Below are 17,110 nucleotides of genomic sequence, written 5' to 3' on the forward strand. Positions count from 1 at the left end.
ACTTACTCCTCCGCCATCTTGTTTCTCCCCAAAACTGAAATCTTAATCAGCCTTCTACTCCTCATCTTTCCTCATCTTTCCTCATCCAGCAAAAGCCTCTCCATTCTCCTAGTATTTTATTTCAGAAATGTTGGTATTCTCTCCTTTTACATCCCATATAGAACCCATTAACAAATTCTGTTAGTTCTAAAGTGAAAATATATCTAGGAACTAACTGCTTCTCACTATCTCCCATCACCATCAGGTTTCCTCTGAATTTTTAGAAAAAAACCCAATGGCTCTCCCTACTTCTGCCTTTGCCATCCATTCTCCAAGTCTAATCTCAACACAACAGCCAAGGGGATCCTTAAACAATCAAAGTCAGAGTGAATCACTCTTCTTGAAAACCTCCAGTGGCTTTCCACCTTATCTACTGTAAAAGCCGAATCATTACAATGATCTACAGCTGTCACAGGGGACCCCTCTCCCTTTTCTCTCTGATCTTGTTTTCTGCTCTCTCTTCACTCAGCTCATGGCACGGTGGCCTCCTTGCCATTCTTCAAACTTGTCAGTTTGCTCCTGCATCAGGGTTGTTTGTATCTGAAGACACTTGTATCTGGAAAGCTCTGTGTTTCAGGCATATCCCCCTCACCCCTTTAGTCTTTCTAATTTGGTACTACTTGGTAAGGCCCACAATGCCGATATGACTTTACACTTCCAAACACTGGGTTTCACTGCTCTTCCTTTCTGCTTTATTTTTCATTGTAACACTCATTGCCATCAGATATGCTATCTCGTTTACTTATTTTTAATTATTGATACCTCCCCCCTCAGAAATGTAAGTTTTTAGGAGATATGGATATTTGTCTGTTTTGTTCACTGCTCTATTCTCAGAGCCTGGTTCACTGCCTGACATATAGTAGGAACAAAATAAAAAATAAATAAATAAAATGAATGAATAACAGAATAGTTCTTAACCTTTTCTTCATAGATCTATGAACTGCTTTAAGATTTGGCAAAACTTATGGAGACTCTTCCCAGAAAAAAAACAAAAACAAAAAACGCTACCCACAGTTTGTTACCTAAATTCTCAGGTAATAAATGCCCTCAAACCTAAATTCTGAAGTTAATGAGTGTCTTCAAATCCATTCAGAGACTCTACCTGCTCAAGGACTCCTGGTTAATCATCTCTGGCCTAGAAGAAGGGGTAAATGCAAAACCAATTCTAGTATTGTCTGCTTGGTAACTGTTACTACCCCTACTATATGTGTTTCCCTGAATGATTCTGCAGCTGGGGACTTAATTTTGCCAGCATAGTTTTAGAAAGGTCAATGTTACCTTCGGAAAAAACTTTGAAGCTTTCTACCCTTACCCCCTACCCCACCCTGACTTCTCTCTTTTTCCTTTCTCTCCTCTCTTCCTAAGGTTTATAAAATTTTGATAAAATTTATTTAAAGAGCAAATGACTACAAGATCATAACTGGGAGGAAGCTTATGTAAAGGGCCAGGCATGAAATCATTTTAATTCTTGCCTTTCCCTTTAAAGTTCTGCATTCTTTCCTGAAGGAGGTGCCCTCATGGAGTGAAAATGGCACATTTGCTGCCAAGAAGTTCTGTGATAGCAGAATCTTGTCCTCAGCTCTTCCCAAGAAAAGCAGCCTCTGTGAGTTAAGAATTTATGGGAGAGCATGTTTCTGCTAGAAGGATTTGAAGATCTGAACTTACATGCTGGGATCCCAGGTTGATTAAAGGCTGCAGAGAAGCTGATACAGTAAATAGTCTCTGCTATCAGTGGACTCATATTTCCTGCTAGAGATAAACCAAGCCTGGGCTATAAAGCAATCAGTGAATCCTGCAGCGGCTGACTCAGCACTCTGCCCTCTACTGTGCTGGCACCTTCTGTCAGAAATGGCCTCAACATCATAAATGCTGTTCACTTCAGACATACAGGACTTGGGGAGGAGTTGAATCTAAGTTGGATTACATAGTTCATTAGTTCCTTCATGTAATTACCTAGTCTCTTTCCCACACTCTTCTATGTCTATGGTTTTATTTCTCTAAGCCCTCCTTGATGCCAGATGTCTAGAAAGCAGCTTAAGCCCTGGGAGAAGTGTAGAGATTTCTAAGAAAAGTTGGTTGGGGCTGCCCTGGGTAGAGAGTGTGCTTGAGGTCCAGGTGCCTGCAAATGGCAGTACCACAGGAGAGGGGCAGTCACAAGAATAACCCGACCTGATCCATTTATATTTGACTTTGAAATTCATCATGTGCTTCAGATTCTTGCTCATTTTTTCATGGTAAAATTTTTTGGCGTTGGGAGTGTGCCGGCTAATAAAGAGGTGTCAGCTCTTAGAGCTCATATTGCATAGTGGAAATAAGTAACAAACAGTGTCTATTTCGATGCTGAGGAATAAATACTGTTTCAATTTAGAACTTGGTAGTAGAAGTGTGGTCCTAGGAGAGTAATATCAGCATTATTTAGGAGCATTTTGGATGGTAGATTCCATAGTCCTGCTCCACCTCTAATGAATCAGAATCTACATTTTAACAAGACCCTCAGGTGACTCATTAGCACATTAAGGTATTTGTTTTTCAAAATGATTGGTTAAAGCCCTGGTTCCCCAACAAGACTGTGCATTGGAATCATCTGGGGAGTTTTTGAAAAATGGATTGATCTTTGGGTTTTACTGTCAGAGACCCTGGTTCTGTCAGTATGGGGTTCAGTTTGGTCATAGTGGGTTTTCAAAGCTCCACGTGTTTGTAATGTGTAGCAGTTTGCCAGGTGCTAATTTAGAGCAGAACCAGGTACAACTCCTGTACAGGTGGATAATTAAGAGTTGATGCTGTTTACAACAGACTTTTAGTTACCTGGCATTCTACCAGCCACAAGTCTCCCTTTGAGTTTCATTAGTTTATAGGGTATTAGGTGTATTTGGAGTCACTAAAGAAAAGTCATGACCTCTTTAGTTTACCATTTTCTCTATGTACTTGAAAATCGATAATTAGTTTTGCTTTATATGCTTACTCTTTAATAGTCAAAATTTTGTTTAATTTGAATCTTCTTTTCTAATATGCTTTTAAGAGGAAGGGTATAGTCTAAAGATTGTCCTTTTAAGACTTCCACTGATGCTAAGCAGTAGTTGTTCCATCTCTCTTAAGGAAGCAAGAGCAGAGATTTCAAAAGGGTAAGTAACTGACCAAATTACACAGCTGGCCCCAGATAGGCCAAAGTTTGAATTTGGGATTTGAATAGGCCTTATATAATTCTTTTTTTTTTTTATATATGATTCTACCTATTCAATTTATTAAAAATTGTAATAAACATAATAATCAAACTGGTGCTCCAAACTTACGCTGTTCATGGGGAAGACACTACAAGAGAAGACACAATAGAGACTGGCTTGCAATAAGAAATACAAATTCTTTCTATAGAGATGGAGAAATAAAAGGACAAATCTAGTTGTCTAAAAGACAATTCACTGTACACATTTTATTTACAGTTTTGTACACTGTCTTAATATGAATGGGACTGCTTTTCTACTTGAGCCATTTTTTAATCAAAGCAAAATAACCTAAGTAATACAAAGTGTTAAAATACAGCATAAAGATACAAAAACAGACATGCTAATTCTAATTAGGAATGTAATTATGATGTTACATTTTTTATAATCCACAATTATGTTTAGGAAATCACACAAACATAGATCACTGATTTGAATGAAATGTGTAAATTTTAGCAAAGCTTTGTAGTTATAAAAAAAAACAAAAAATTACCAAAGAATGCCCAAAATTAATGTTTATTCCACCTTTGTGTCATATTCTTGGATCCTTTACCAATGTTACATGAGGAAAAAAACAAAAACAAACAAATGAAGAAGTAAAATCAGAATCACTAATGTTATCAAGTAGGGAAAAAAATAAATTAAAATCTAGCAGCCATCAGCAAGAGTACAGCAAAGATAATGCTGTAAAAAACAAAAAAAAGGAAAGAAGAAAATTGCTAGAAAACTGTATGCATCATACTCTTTCAAACCAGCAAAATATGCTCCTGCATACAATGGAACATAAACAGAATTCTTTTCCTGTAAGGTATAGAAATGCAAGTTCTTTTTCAACTTTTGGATAGGTAAAATGTTTGTAATGATAATTCTCCTAAGCTATTACAGAGTGGGCCAGAAACACATTTATGGATTCTGGGGATGATGTGTACTGTAATTGTTTGATTGGGTAAGCAGACACTCTGGCCAAAACTTAAAAAAAAAAAAAAAGATGAACACAGAAGTACAAGACAAAGACGAATGAGACTTCTCTTGTATCTGTGCAACATTTAGATGGAAATCAAATTGAAGTGCAGTCCACTCTGCTTTTGAAGAGGCTTTGGTTCAGCTCCCAAATCTCGATTGCTTGACGCAGTCTCCTATGAGAATACTCAGAAGGTGTCTTCTTAAACAACAAACCTATTTTTAGTAGTGGAGCCGCTCTTAGTAGCTGTGTCTGCATGGGACTGATAACCAATCGTCATCTTTGGAGGAAGTCCTAACCTCTCCTTGTATACCCTCCCTATATATGTAACAGCGTCTCTGTTTTCACATTCAGTAGTCCATATTGCTATCTTATCACCTTTAGCTCTAACATTAACAACAGCTCCACATACATCATCACTATAGTCATCAAAAGATTCTCCAATAAGGCACAGCAGTGTCTCTAGCCAAAAGCGATCAAGGTCACTTCGTCCCTGCTGTTTGCTTAATGTTATTAGCCATCTTCCTCTTCGTTTGTTTTTCTCATCTTCCCACATAGGCTTGATACCATCCTTAAAAAGTAGTCACAGCCAGGCATTACATTACTAGACAACTGGATATGCTTGTATAGAGCCCAAAAGTCTTCAACAGTATCAAACTCAGAGATCAGCTGAAGGTTTGCTTGCCAAGTTTTGCTTTTATCATTTTTTAAAAACCAGAGTGCCCATCTGTTCTGTAAAGGATGTTTAATATAGTGTTCTGGATTGGCAACCTACTGGTTAGATTCTGTTTTCTCTTCTTCTGTAGATGGGGGATTAGGAGGAGTAGGGGTGGTTTTGGTTCCACAGTCGCCATCTTAGATCGATCTGCTCGCATAACCGCTCCCGAAGGGGGGAGGTGGGGGAAGCCTTATCTGATTCTTAAAGTCCATACTTATCTACTCCACCATGTTTTTCCAAAAAATAAATAATAATAATAATAGCAACTTAAATTTTTTATTTTATTTTTGTGTTGTATTTTTTATATGTAGCTTGAATTTTTTTCACATAAGCCACTCCGCTAATTGAAAGTAAAAGTAGTGTATGCCCTGTGGTTCTGTTTTAAAATAGTGAAGGATAAATAAACAAGTTAGAGAAGCTGAGAATGATTGAGAAACACATGTTTTGAGATGTTGGTTAGGGGTCTTGGGTACAGTAGTTTGGAATAATTTCCAAGAAGTAGATACTTCCCTCAAAGCTGCTGCTCTGGTCAGATGGAAGGAAGGGGCAGAGAACGAACAAGTTCTAAGAAAAGAAAGGGAAAGGGCTGCTCTTGAGAATACTAAAATGTCCTTTCAGATTACAGAGAGCAGCAGATGGCAAAATGTAAGGACAAATGGATTAACTTGCTGGGATTTTTTGGTGTCCACTTCATAGCTGACCGTAAAAGGCACTTGGATCAATTGAGAGAGCCTCGACTCCATTAAATGATAGCTTCCAGAACATGCCATCTGTGATCCCTGTCTGTTCCTGTTGCCTGATGAAGACTGGAATTGTTCTGCCTGAAAAAGCAGATTCTTTCATCTGGTTGTTTTTCTTACTCTTTTGAAAGTTGGAATTTGTGTATATGTGAAGAGGACCTTGGCTTCAAACACTTTTGCTCTCAATAGTTTCATGTCTGCAGTGTTACACTGAGAGATTTTTACCAACAAGGCAGTTTTCTTGATCTGTAGAGTCATTTATTTATGGGGGATGGGGGTCTTTGGCATCACAAAAGAGTCTAAACATTATATGAAAATCCTAGGAAAGAAAAAAGATCTCAGTTTGTGAACTCTAACCCCAAATTCTAGTCACCATTTCTCCTCTCAATGACCATGGTTACCTTGATTTCTCTAGCTCCCATTGCCTCCCTCTTTGTCTTCACTGGTCATCTTGATTAAATCCCTAGATACTTTACTCTCTCTTGTTTATTTCTTTTCTTCTCTCATTTTTCCTTCCTTGCATTGCCATTTTTCTTTACTATCTTTTTTGATTGAGAAGTTTTCTTTCAACTTTTTATACAGGGTGGGGCAAAAGTGTACAGTTATTTGTATGGAAAATAATACAATAATTAATGAATAATAATACAAGAATAAACTCTGTTTCATGAACTTACAGTTGTAAATCTACTTTGCCCCACCCTGTAATTAAAACTGTGATGATTAGGCCATGGGATAAACTGAAATTTATTTTTATATAGACTATATTTATAAACAATTTGCTGAAATACTTAATAAAAAACAACAATGAATTCTAGGAGGATGTTTAAAATATAATAGTGTATGAATGGATCTTAAAATTCTATAGAAGCAGTGATTTGCTTTGACATTTGAGAGGGTAAAGGTAAACTGTTTTAGTATGAGGGACTATTGGGGCTTTGCTTGAAGTGTGGAATCCTTGGCCCTACCCACTAAATGCCAGCAGTGCTAACCGAATCATTTGCCAACTGAGGGCACTCACACAAATTTCCAACTGCAATGATAACACTTACTATATTGTTGCATTCTTATTGATTAGGTTCTTCAAACTGATACCATCATGTAGATAGTGGCCTCTTATAATTCATTCTACATTCTAGAGGTTACCGTAAAATTCTTAAACATATATACACACATACCCTTGTTGAAGATCAAGTGCCAGCCCATTGTTTCAAGAAATAGCACCTAAAACATTAATTGTTCTACTTCAAAGCAAAAGACCTTGCCTTGATTACATGGCTGCTGTGCGCCCATCCTCTCACTGAACCCTTCCGGCAAGCCTTGCAGTTCATACGCTGCAATAATTCGTAATGTGAAGAATATATCTGCACTTCAGAGTTGAAAATTTAATGAAAATTCAGTGAGTGAACATGTAAAACACTCGAAGCCAGTCTAGACACTTGCATTGTCCGATGATATCTGTGAGATACCTGCTTTCCCAGAGCCTCAGTGAACACATCCATGTGTCTAGGGGTTTGTGACCTTTTGTGAACATTGATGTGGGCCTCAGGTACAAGGAAGTTCTAGATGCTTGAATGTAACACTTTTACATTTCAAATCAGGGGACTTCAGTTCATCAAAACTCTTCTGTGGCAGTGCTTCTGGAAATATCTACAAATAAAGCATAATGTAAAAGTTAAACTAACACTCTAGATGATCTGAAGCCTAAACTGAAAACAAACAAATAAACAAACAACAACAAAAACAAATGAGCTTAGTCATTACTCATTCCTATGATGAACTCCAAGAGTTATTTATATGCATTTTGTTAGAATGCACATGAGCGGTGAGAAGAGAATAAAAGGAAATTGGTTCCTATTGTAGCAAGTGGGAGTCAAGTTAAAAATGAAACTCTGGTGCATGTTGCAGAGAGAAAGGGGGTTATTTCACGTGGTACCTTGCTGTTAAACCCAACAACTAGTGTTGAGGAAAACAGGTCTTTATTTACGGTGTTCCAACCTGGGGAGGGCAGAGAGGACTTCATCTCAGAGCCCCGTTCTCCCACGGGACCCAGTACTTCCCTTGCTCCCCAAAAGGCTAGAAGCCAAAAACATGCCCAGAAGTTCCCCATCCCTTATCTATCAGCTGTCTCGTTCAGGATCTGGGGTACGATGTCATCAACCTCTGTATAAGAGTCCAGGAAAACATGTGCCATATCACACTGGATTATACATGGTTTTCTCTTTGCCCTTTCAAAGCCATGTGGTATTTATTCTCCCTTTCAATGCAGCATGGAGTTCCTTTCAAAGCAGAATGGAGTTCTGCCTTTCCTTTCAAAGCCTCATGGCATTCTCCTCGCTAAAATGGCTGCCGCCTATTTTTAAATCCCTGACTGAGCCTGTGATGCAGTGGGTGTGGTAACCAGTTCTGACCATTCACAGAAACTTGTGCAGCCTCCATATGCTCTTTCTGCACCATTACATGGTCAAAACCCCTTCCATCTCCTTGGGGCTTTGGAAGAACCAAAGCTATTTGCATAACCAAGACACTAGCTACTAGCCATAGTTATGCAAAGGTATCTTAAAAGCTGTTACCTTCTCCCCATTCCCCAACCTGAGGGCTCTGGAGATTTTTGAAGACCCCAGCTCTGTAACATGCACACACATATACACACACACACTTCAGTTGCAAATGTTATTAAATCTGATTTCTTTCCCAATGTAGATGAGAGTGACTCTTTGAACTAGGAAATACATTGTTGTCAGGTAAATAGAGCCTCAATGTGATGCTTGCCTATAGCAAGGGGAAAGGCTCCATACCCTCAGCAGGTCAGTTTATGATTCCCTTCTGCGTCTGGGTTGCAGATGGAAATAAAATCCCTCACTGCCTTGAGATGAATCAACCCACAGTTCACAGTGGTCACATTCCTGGGAAAACAACTTGACAGGAGATAAGATTAAAGAGGGCCATGTTTGACTCCAGTGCTGCCCAATTGGTGAATTGTATTTTTAGAGCAATCAGCTTAAATCCTAGAGATTGGAAATGTGCTGCTGCTCACTGACTGCTTGAGTGATTTGGCATGAAATTTAATTTGCTTTAACATGCATGGGGAGTAAGCAGAGGGGTGTTAATTTCACATTTGAGAGTTTCTATATTATTTTGGAAATAACTAAAATCTTGGTGTTAGTTTCCTTCACTTTCCTTCTTCAAAACAGTCATGATGCTCTGGCCAAACTCAGTTCTCTAGACTACGAGTTTATGCTAATCTGCTTTTTTTTTCCCCCCTCTATGCTTCTCATTTTTTCTCACCTCAGTGTTCACAGTAATTGATCACTTACCATGTTCTAGGCACTTACTTAATTCACCATTTAATCAACATTCAGCATTTAGCATCTCAAGGTTATAGTTGAGGCAAGTTGGCATCTCCTGACCCTTCCCTTCTGACCTTTTCTATATTAGCAGGGACACAAGGGACAGCTCCTCTAGCCGGGCTCCTCATCTTTTCCTTTCATTTCTGCCTTGCATATCACCCTTGATTGGAACCCTAATCCATGTTGAATAAGCCTAGTTGCAAGGGAGAGTTTGGGATCAAGGGTTTATTTTTTAAATTTTTACTATGTAGAGATCCAATTTTCAGGAAATAAGCTGGTCCTCAAAGTCATATTACTTTAGAGTTATTTATTTGATGTGAATAAATTAAAGCTGAGCTAAACCAAAACTCTGCAGGCTAACAATAACAATAAAGTGTTTGCCAGTGAATCTATATCCTGAACCTACCTAGAGAGCTGAGATCTCTGAATGAGCCATTTTACATATCTGAGGTTAGTGAAATGTAATAAATAAAATGTCAAAGCCAGAAGCCTGTCCTGCCAAATAATTTGTAAGTGCCCAAATAATTCCCAGTGTTTGGGATTTATACCTAAATGTAAAATCAACTCTACTTGGTCATTGGAATGCTGATTAGTAGCTGCCATTGATTCATACAGTGAGTCTGATGTTTGATCATTCCTGGGCTCTGTAAACTTGAATTAAATTCCAATGGGAGAGGGAAGATGGCGGAGGAGTGAGGGGAGGCTGCGCTTTCAGGCTCCCAAGACCTGTCTGCAGTTTGGGCTAATTGCAGACAGAACATCTCAGTGAGCAGCTGGACACTGGCAGGAGTCGAGCCATGGCACTGCTGGATTAGAGAAAATCCATCTGGGAACAACCTGTTTAGTGAGGATAATGAAGGGAAAAGGGGACAAAATGGGATTCCTGACTGGGGTGGCTGCCCGAGCTGCGGCTGGAAGTACACAAAGGCTTTTTGGCGACCACAGGCTACCCCGGAGAGGAGTTGGGAGGAGAGCAGATTTCTGCCCGCTGGCAGAGATGGGACTCGACCAGGTGGCATTGGCGCTGAAGGACAGGAGACAGCGTGCTGCCGGGCAAGTGAGAACATAATTCTCCTTTATATTTTTCTCTAGTGGATGGTGGAGAGGGGTGGAAAGTTTGGGAGTGGTAGGCTGTTCTTGAGGAGCGCAGGCGCAGAGGCGCACTCATCCACCCCCCAACCCTACCCTTGGGTCCCGGGGGCGCGCATAGGGAAGTGCTCTCACTCACTGGCCCAGGTGCGCGGGCCGTGAGTCCAGGCGTCCCTCGGACACTCCCCAACGGACATAAGATCAGTGCCCCAACGGGCACAGGGAGGGCCCACTGAACACGCAGAGGACCATGCGCAGACACCCCTGGCCAGCTCCCGTGGGTGCCGGGCCCCAGGCCGGAAAAGCAGACCACTAGCTCAGGCTCTGTTCGTGCCGCCCAGATGGATGAGGGAAGGCAGGTGACTGCAGCACAGGAACAATGGGCGGCAGCGACTCACAGACGCTCACTTCCACTGAGCACAAGTGTCCATGGCCCCGCCCTAAGAGGAGAGAGACCAACTCCTGGAGCTCGGCTCAGTGGAACTAAGGGCACGCACGGCACGCGAGCATGAAAACACCTCAGCCCGGGGACAATAGGCGCCAATCGAGGGGCAAGCTCTCGGCCACCCCGCCCGTGCAGGGACATGCACGCCAGGACACCTCAGCTGGCTCCAGTGGGCAGCAAGGGAGCGTGCCGTGCCAGCAACCGCGGGCACGCACCATTGCAGCAACCGCGGGCGCACACCAGTGCTGCAAGAAACAAGAACCTCTGAACCGCCACACTAGACCAGCTACGGACACAGGAAAAGAAGGCAACACACCAAGGCTAAAATGGAGTAAAAACATTCCTTTTTTTTTTTTTTTTTTTACTTTTTTCTCTCTTTCTTCTTTCTTTCTTTCTTCTTCTTTCTTTTCTTTCTTTCTTTCTTTCTTTCTTTTTTCTTTCTTCTTTTTTCTTGTCCTTTTTTCTTTCTTTTCTTTTCTTTCTTTCTTTCTTTCTTTCTTTCTTTTTTCCTTTCTTTTTTTTTCTTTTTTTTCCCCCTTAAAAAAAGGAGAGAGGAGGAGAGGAGAGGAGGGGAAGAAAAAAGGAAAAGAAAAACAAACTATACCTCTAATGTGTTTCATATAACCTCTCCTTCTCATCCTTTCTCTTTAATCGTTGTTTATTTGTTTGTGTGTCTAGTTTAGCCCCCCTATCACTCTAAATAATAGAATATAAATAGTATATAAACCAATACAATACAATCCCACTTTCTTACTATATTACACATTTTTCCATTCTTTTCTTCTATTTTTATTAACATACAATGTAAATATTACCTACTGGCTTGCATAGTCTCAACTATTATTAATCTATCACCCCCTCTGTCAAAAATCATATTTTTCCTCTCTAAAAACAACTCTTATCTATTCTTCTTATGGTATAAAAGCTCTAACCTCTTTACATAATATTAATACTGGCTCATTGGCTGACGATAGCGGGATAGAGGGTGGGGGATATTTTTTGAGGGTGTGGGTCTCCTGCCTGGGCTATGTGTTTATGTTTTTAACAGCATCTCCACAAAAGAACTCAAGACAAAGTGGATAGAGTGACTCTCAATCAACTAGCCAGAAGGAAGATCCTACCAAAGAACATCTGAAATATAACCAGACAGCATAAACGAACGACATAAAGGGTAAACCAAACACATCAGGCTCAGGATATCAAAGAGACTGCACCACTGAAACCCCCAGATCTCCCATAAAGAATCTCACACCACAAAGGAGGGCAGTCAAAGCAGACCACCCCCCAAAAAATAAATAAATAAATAAATAAATAAATAAATAAATAAATAAAAACAAGAAGAATCCAACATGGTAAGATGCAAAAATAACCCCTCAATGAAAAGAAAAGAGGAATCATCAGAAAGAGGGGTAGATGAAATAGACATAGCCCAAATGTCAGACATGGAATTCAGAACAATGGTGGTAAAGAAGCTCAATATACTCGACAACCTTAAAAACAACTATGACAACCTCCAAGGAAGTTACCAGCAGCTCCAAGAAAATTACAGGGAACTTTCAGAGAACTACACCAGCATTAAAAATGACATAGAAACTATTAACAAGAACCAGGAAGAATTGAAGAATTCAATCTCTGAACTGAATAACACAGTAGAATCACTCAAAAGCAGAATAAAAGAAGCAGAGGATCGGATTAGTGAGTTAGAAGATAATGTAGAGAAAAACTCCCAGACAATACAACAAAATGAAAAAAGATTGAAAAAAATATGAACAAGATGTAAAGGAATTACAGGATAGTATGAGAAGAAATAATATCAGGATCATTGGACTTAGAAAGGGAGAAGAAAAGGAGCATGGAATTGAAAAACTGATAAGAGAAATAGTGACAGAAAATTTTCCGAACCTGATGAGAGAAAAAGTTATACAAGTTCAGGAAGCACAGAGAGTTCCAATGAAGAGGAACCCCCAAAAACCCCAACCAAGGTACATCATAATTAAAATGGCAACATTCCAAGAAAAAGAGAGAATCCTAAAAGCAGCAAGAGGAAAACAGCAAATAACATACAAGGGAGCTCCCATAAGGCTATCAGCTGATTTCTCAACAGAAACATTACAAGCCAGAAGGGAATGGTCAAAAATATTTCAAGCAATGAAAAATAAAGGCCTGCAACCAAGAATACTCTACTCAGCAAGGCCCTCATTCAAAATGCAAGGTGAAATAAGGAGTTTCTCAGACAAAGGAAGACTTAAAAAATACATCTCCACCAAACCAGCATTGCAAGAGATGCTAAAAGGAGTGTTCTAAGAAAAAAAGAAGAAAAAAACAAGAGAGGAGAGGAACAGAGGTACAAAGGGAAATGAATAAATACACGTCAATAATAACCTTAAATGTAAATGGATTAAATGCTCCAATTAAAAGACATAGGATAATGGAATGCATAAGAACACAGGACCCACATATTTGCTGTCTACAAGAAACACACCTCAAAACAAAAGATTTACACAGACTGAAAGTAAAGGGATATAAAAAAATATTCCAAGCAAACAGACCGGAAAAAAAAGCCGGGGTAGCAGCCCTCATATCAGACAAAACGGATTTCAAAGCAAGGGCAATAAAAAGAGACAAAGAAGGACATTTCATAATACTTAAAGGAACAATCCGTCAAGAAGATATGACATTGATAAACATATATGCACCCAACATGGGAGCACCCAAATACATAAAGCAAATACTAGAAGACCAGCTTGACCTCGTCATCACCAGAAGAACGGATATTGGCAGCACCCTCCTCACCCGCAGCTACCACAGTGCAGACTGCGACACGGACCATGCCCTCGTGGTAAGCAAGGTGCGCATAATGCCGAAGAGGTTGCACCACTCCAAGATGAAGGGTCGCCCACGCATCAACACCAGTTGTGCCAGCAACCCAGTTAAGACCCAGCAATTCATCAACAGGATGGAAGATGCACTCGGCGAGGGAGTGGCGGCAGATGACATTATCGAATCCAATTGGCCACGTCTCCGCGACGCCATATACAACTCCGCCATTATTGCTTACGGGAAGAAAGAGCGGAAGAACGCTGACTGGTACGAGGCTCACTGGGAAGAAATGGAACCCGTGATCGAGGCTAAGAGGAAGGCCCTACTGGCTTACAAGGTCACGCCCACTCCCAGTACACTTCAAGCTCTACGGGCTGCCAGGAACAAAGTCCAGAAGACCGCCCGCCACTGTGCCAACACCTATTGGCTAAACCTGTGCAGAAGCATTCAGGAAGCCGCCGATATAGGCAACGCACGAGGAATGTATGAGGGTATCAAGAAGGCAACAGGCCCAATCCCCTCCAAGATCGCCCCCCTTAAGTCCAAGACAGGTGAGGTCATCACTGACCAGGAACAGCAAATGCGGCGGTGGACCGAGCACTACCTCGAGCTGTACGCAACGAAGAACACCGTAACAGACACTGCTCTTAACGCCATCCCAGACCTACCAGTCATGGAGGAGCTAGACACCCCACCTACTGCGGCAGAGCTCGGCAAAGCCATCGACCGCCTCGCTTGCGGGAAAGCACCAGGAAGCGACGGAATCCCTCCAGAAATCCTAAAGAGCGGGAAACCAGTCCTGCTACAGCCGCTCCACCATCTACTTTGTCTCTGCTGGAAGGAGGGTTACATCCCCCAGGATATGAGAGACGCCAACATTATCACCATGTACAAGAACAAAGGAGACCGCAGCGACTGCAACAACTACCGGGGCATCTCTCTCCTCAGCGTCGTGGGCAAAGTATTCGCCCGGGTCGCTCTTGCCCGCCTGCAGACCCTTGCTTCCCGCGTCTACCCAGAGTCCCAGTGTGGCTTCAGAGCTGGCCGATCAACAGTGGACATGATCTTCTCCCTATGCCAGCTGCAGGAGAAGTGTCACGAGCAGCATAAACCACTCTACCTCGCCTTTATCGACCTCACGAAGGCGTTTGATCTGGTCAGTCGAAGCGGACTCTTCAGCTTGCTACGGAAGATTGGCTGTCCACCACATCTGCTTGCTGTGGTCATGTCCTTTCACGACAACATGCACAGCATGGTGTCCTACAACGGCGCAACCTCTGAGGCCTTCCCAGTCAGCAGCGGAGTAAAGCAGGGCTGCGTCCTCGCGCCTACGCTGTTCGGAATCTTCTTCTCCATGCTCCTCCAATACGCCTTTAAGGACTGCAGCGAGGGTGTCTTCATTCACACCAGATCCGATGGCAAGCTCTACAACCTGGCCCGTCTACGAGCCAAGACCAAAGTCAAAGAGGTGCTCATCCGTGAGATGCTCTTCGCCGACGACGCAGCTTTGACATCACACTCCGAAGAGGGACTCCAGCAGCTAGTCACTTGCCTTTCCCACGCATGCAAGGAGTTCGGACTAGCCATCAGCCTGACGAAGACGAATGTTATGGCTCAAGGCACGGGGACTCCCCCATGCATCACCATCGACGGATACACCCTGGAGGTTGTCAACGACTTCACTTACCTCGGGTCCACCATCTCGAGCTCTCTGTCAGTCGACTTGGAGGTCAACCGGAGAATCGCCAGGGCAGCCACAGTTATGGCCAGACTGAACCGGCGAGCGTGGAACAATTCCAGCCTCACTGAGAAAACCAGACTGCGCATCTACCAAGCCTGCGTACTCAGCACTCTCCTCTATGGTAGCGAGACGTGGACCACCTACGCAAGGCACGAAAGGAAACTCAACAGCTTCCACATGAGGTGCCTGCGACGCGTCCTGCATGTCGCCTGGCAGGATAAGGTCCCCAACACCGAGGTGCTGAAGCGAGCCAATATGAGCAGTTTGCATGCAGTTCTTAGCGAGAGACGCCTCAGGTGGCTCGGCCATGTCAAAAGAATGGATGCAGGCCGTATCCCCAAAGACCTCCTCTACGGCGAGCTAGCAGAAGGCAAGAGGATGACAGGGCGCCCAAAACTGCGGTTCAAAGACATCTGCAAAAAGGACATGACACAATGCTCCATCAATCTCAACACATGGGAAGTTCAAGCAGACGACCGCCTAGCCTGGAGGCTCGCGGCCAGGCAAGGTACGTCACGCGCGGAGGCTGCGCGCAACGAGGAGGCGGCCCAGAAAAGATCGAGGCGGAAGCAGCGTCAACAGCAGCAACAACAGCCATCTGCCTTCACCTGTACCAAGTGCGGCAGGGATTGTCACTCCCGAATCGGACTGCACAGCCATTCTCGGCGGTGCAGATAGACTCTCAGGAAGCTACGCCATCGTCTCTCGAGACGGACGGCTGCCGACGACGACGAGAAGACCACAAAAAGTATATCAACAACAACAGACTCATAGTAGGGGACTTCAACACTCCATATCAACAATAGACAGATCATCGAAGCAAAGAAACACCAAGGATATATTGGCATTGAACAACACACTAAACCACATGGACCTAACTGATACATATAGAACTTTCCACCCCAAAGAAGCAAAACATACATTCTTTTCAAATGCACATGGGACATTTTCAAAGATAGACCACATGATAGGACACAAAACAAGCCTCAAAAAGTTCAAGAAGATTGAAATCATATCAAGCATCTTTTCAGACCACAGTGCCTTAAAACTAAAAATCAACCTCAGAGAAAAAAATCAAAGACACCCAAACTCATGGAGATTGAACAACATGCTATTAAAGAATGAATGGATTAACAATGACATCAAAGAAAAAATCAAGAAATTTCTAGAAACTAATGATAATGAACACAAAATAGCCCAAAACCTGTGGGACACAGCAAAAGCAGTCCTGAGAGGGAAGTTCATAGCAATACAGGCATATCTGAAAAGGATAGAAGGTTCTCAAATAAAAAACCTAACCATAAAGCTACAAGAACTAGAACAACAACAAACAAAGCCTAGGGCAAGAAGAAGGAACGAAATCATCAAGATCAGAGCAGAACTAAATGACATAGAGACTAAACAAACAATCCAAAAGATCAACAAAACTAGGAGCTGGTTCTTCGAAAAAATAAACAAAATCGACAAGCCTCTAGCCAGACTAATCAAGAAAAAAAGAGAGAAGACCCAAATAAACAAAATCGGAAATGAAAGAGGAGAAATCACGACTGATACCACAGAAATACAAATGATAGTTAGAAATTACTACAGACAACTGTATGGCAAGAAATTTGACAATCTAGAAGAAATGGACAAATTTCTAGAAACATACAACCTTCCAAAACTAAATCAGGAAGAAGTGAAAAGTCTCAACAGATCAATAACAAAGAAGGAAATTGAAACAGTAATCAAAAATCTCCCAGCACACAAAAGCCCTGGACCGGATGGCTTCACAGGTGAATTCTACAAAACATTTAGGGAAGAACTAACTCCTACCCTCCTCAAACTGTTCCAAAAAATCCAAGAAGAGGGGAAAATCCCAAACTCTTTCTATGAAGCCAGTATTATCCTAATCCCAAAACCAGGTCAAGACACAACAAAGAAGGAAAACTACAGGCCAATATCGCTGATGAACATAGATGCTAAAATCCTCAATAAAATATTGGCAAACAG

General features: G+C 41.8%; 1 protein-coding gene and 1 pseudogene across 2 annotated transcripts in view; one reads left to right on the top strand and one right to left on the bottom strand.

The window, feature by feature from the left end:
* CTNNA2 (catenin alpha 2) overlaps positions 1-17,110 on the top strand; it is a 1,309,400-nt gene that overhangs the window by 915,007 nt on the left and 377,283 nt on the right. The gene's annotated exons all lie outside the window — the stretch shown is intronic.
* On the bottom strand, positions 4,302-5,072 carry LOC150006309 (eukaryotic translation initiation factor 4E pseudogene; annotated as a pseudogene).

The sequence above is a fragment of the Furipterus horrens genome, unplaced genomic scaffold (genome assembly GCF_987537825.1).
Source record: "Furipterus horrens unplaced genomic scaffold, mFurHor1.1.pri manual_scaffold_6, whole genome shotgun sequence".
Taxonomy (NCBI): domain Eukaryota; kingdom Metazoa; phylum Chordata; class Mammalia; order Chiroptera; family Furipteridae; genus Furipterus; species Furipterus horrens.